This window comes from Salvelinus sp. IW2-2015, linkage group LG32 (assembly GCF_002910315.2).
Source record: "Salvelinus sp. IW2-2015 linkage group LG32, ASM291031v2, whole genome shotgun sequence".
Lineage (NCBI taxonomy): Eukaryota > Metazoa > Chordata > Actinopteri > Salmoniformes > Salmonidae > Salvelinus > Salvelinus sp. IW2-2015.
The window spans coordinates 34,282,554-34,286,221 of NC_036871.1; positions in this window are offsets into that span (position 1 = coordinate 34,282,554).

The window sequence follows — 3,668 nt, forward strand, 5'->3', positions numbered from 1 at the left end:
CACTCACTCACTCACTCACTCACTCACTCACACACACACACAACACACACACCACACACACACACACACACCACACCACACCACACACACACACACACACACACACACACACACACACACACCACACACAACACACACACACACACACACACAACACACACACACACACACACACACACCACACACACACACACACACACACACACACACACACACACACACACACACAACAGGTTCACATGTTTTTAATCAGTACCTGCCCACAGAACTCCCCCGGAATGTCCAGTACTACGACGAACAAAGATTCCATGGAGCCAAGGGCAGTCTCAGGTAAATGTGATATACAGGATGACTAACACACACACTCAGACACACACTTCTGTCATGCACCATATACACAACTGTACTGAGAGGTCTGATATATTTATTCAATTTAACATTTGATGAGTGGAGAATTATCTTTCATTAGCGGTTTGAGATCATACAGACGGACGGGCAGACAGACATCCCCTCTAGTTGGGCATGCTAATCCTCAGGGACGGTCACTCATAACGTTCCTATAATCTCCATCCTCACACTCCGCCTACCTTGTGGGAGTGTGTGCGTTTGTGCATGTGTGCATACTGTATTTGTGTGTTACACCTAATCCCCCTTATCCTCATTTGGAGAAAAGACCATACTAATATAGTCCTAATGCACAGTAACATTGGGCTGCCTTTCCACGTATCATGGAACAGCGCAGTGAATATCTGTTCTACTTGTTCCTAATTCTATAGCTGGTGACCCCTCCACATAGTGGGATTGTGCACCTTTTCCTGCCTAGAGCAGCTGGGTATGAGAGGGGAACATCCTCTCTTAACCTATTTAATCCCAAATTTTTCCCAGACATGAAATATCCAATCAAGTGTCATTAGTAACCTTTGAAGTAATCAATCATTATTTTTCGAATTTTAATGGAAAAGTAGGTGAAAAAGTGTGTTTTATGGTCGGTCACAATTGTGACCCGTGGGATAATGTTACATATACTAAATTAACATATTTCTCCTATGCAGTTATCAAAGTTCTTATTTATCCCAGCCCAGTTATTAACACATTTAAACTCTGTCACTGGCTGCCCCAGCCATTATTAACACATTAAACTCTGTCACTGGCTGTCCCCAGCCCAGTTATTAACACATTAAAACTCTGTCACTGGCTGTCCCCAGCCCAGTTATTAACCATTTAAACTCTGTCACTGGCTGTCCCCAGCCCAGTTATTAACACATTTAAAACTCTGTCACTGGCTGTCCCAGCCAGTTAATAACACATTTAAAACTCTGTCACTGGCTGGCCCCAGCCCAGTTATTAACACATTTAAACTCGTCACTGGCTGTCCCAGCCCAGTTATTAACACATTTTAAACTCTGTCACTGGCTGTCCCAGCCCAGTTATTAACACATTTAAAACTCTGTCACTGGCTGTCCCCAGCCTTGCCTCTAGAATGCCCCGTCACATTCTAGTGTGACTATTTTACACATCAAAAACCTTATACAACACCGATATGAATACTGAGATCAAAGACAAAAAAACAACCATCAATGTATTTCAACATTGTTACTTTATTGTAACATTGTTACTTTAGTGCAACATGTATTGAAACATTAATATTTGTAACTTTATTGTAACATTTGAACTTGTACTTTAGTGCAATACTCATTGTAACATTGTCATTGTGACATTTTAGTGCAACATTCACTAACAACTGTATAGCAGTTCCTGTATTTCATTCCCACTGAACATAAAGGATACAATTTAGGATAGAGGTAGCCTGTAGAATATGCATTCAAGTAGAGGCCTACACTGAACAAAATACAATTATATATATAAAAGGCGCCACTGCACAATGAGTGCTTATATATACACTGCTCAAAAAATAAAGGAACACTTAAACAACACAATGTAACTCTAAGTCAATCACACTTCTGTGAAATCAAACTGTCCACTTAGGAAGCAACACTGATTGACAATAAATGTCACATGCTGTTGTGCAAATGGAATAGACAACAGGTGGAAATTATAGGCAATTAACAAGACACCCCAATAAAGAGTGGTTCTGCAGGTGGTGACCACAGACACTTCTCAGTTCTCGCTTCCTGGCTGATGTTTTGGTCCATTTTGAATGCTGGCGCGTGCTTTCACTCTAGTGGTAGCATGAGACGGAGTCTACAAACCACACAAGTGGCTCAGGTAGTGCAGCTCATCCAGGCTAACGTTGTTCCTGTCATGATGTTTGCATAGGTTCAGCATATGCATTCAACAGCCTGGCTGGCAAATGGCCTGTCCATAGTCCATATCTGAACCATCGCTATCACCATCGCTCATTTTGAGGGATAACTGCAATGTTGCATGCCTTGTCTGGGCAGTCACCTAGATCCAACATATCCAGAACTTGACTCAAAGTGAAACTAAAAGAAAGAACAGAGTAGAAAGTTAGGTAAAACAAGAACTATGTATGTGTATAACTATGTGTATACCTAGATGCACTGTGCTATCTCGCCGGTCACTATTGTTTCCGTCAACATGTTTACTCATTCTATGACCACACTGAACAAAGTTGAGTAATTGCAAATGCATATATCAACACTACACACCTTAAAGATGATGTGTACCAAAAATCTTTGTCCTMWCTTTATGTTAACATACTTTACTAACCTTCTGTTTGGGAGCTTTGATGCAGCCATCCTCCTCTCATGGTGCAACCAGGAAGTAAACAGCTCTGGTCATGTGACAATTTACACTAAACATGTGACACTGCACATCTTTCATTGAGACCCTTTATTATTTCAATATTTGCTGGAAATGCRTTGATASATCATTCAGTAAMAKTTTTAGAGCCTTATAACTGAAAACGTTTTTTACGTTCACAATAGGGATTAAATCCTCCCCGTCATATGGAGTTTACACACATTCCGTACCTGGCTCTGGCTCTGTCATATGGATCATATTGAGCTTAAGCATGCAGTATGCAGTATTCAGTATGCAGCATGCTGTATTCAGTATGCGGTACTTCATATGCAGTATTCCGTATTCAGTACACAGTAAGCAGTATGCACAGGGCTTGTGCGCAACTGTACATAGATTCCAGTGTGTGAAAAGAACATATGTTTACCCATACTACTGAGTGTGCAGGGGTCAGCGGCTAGGTCAAAACACAGTAGGACCAAAAGGTTTTTGGAATAGACAAAAATCACGCTTCTACCCATAACATACTAACTAGACTGTCATCCTAGAGGAATGATTCTTGGCCCACCTTGAGCAAACACTTCTTCACAGCATTGACTGACACACCCTAAAGTTATTGTGAATCTAAAAATGTGTGTATGTGTGTGTGTGTGTGTGTGTGTGGTGAGAAAGAGAGAGACATTCCCTTGGTTTACAGCCCCCTGAGGCAGGGATGGAAAGGGACCAGAGACAACAGAGAAGAGAGCAGAGGATCTGTTCCAACATGCAGAGAGAAAATAAATTCCCTGAGCGCAATCCAAAGCCTCACCCTACCCCTCTCTACTCTGTAGTTACTCCTCCCTCCCTCTCCCAAACCTCACCCTACCCCTCTCTACTCTGTAGTTACTCCTCCCTCCCTCTCCCAAACCTCACCCTACCCCTCTCTACTCTGTAGTTACTCCTCCCTC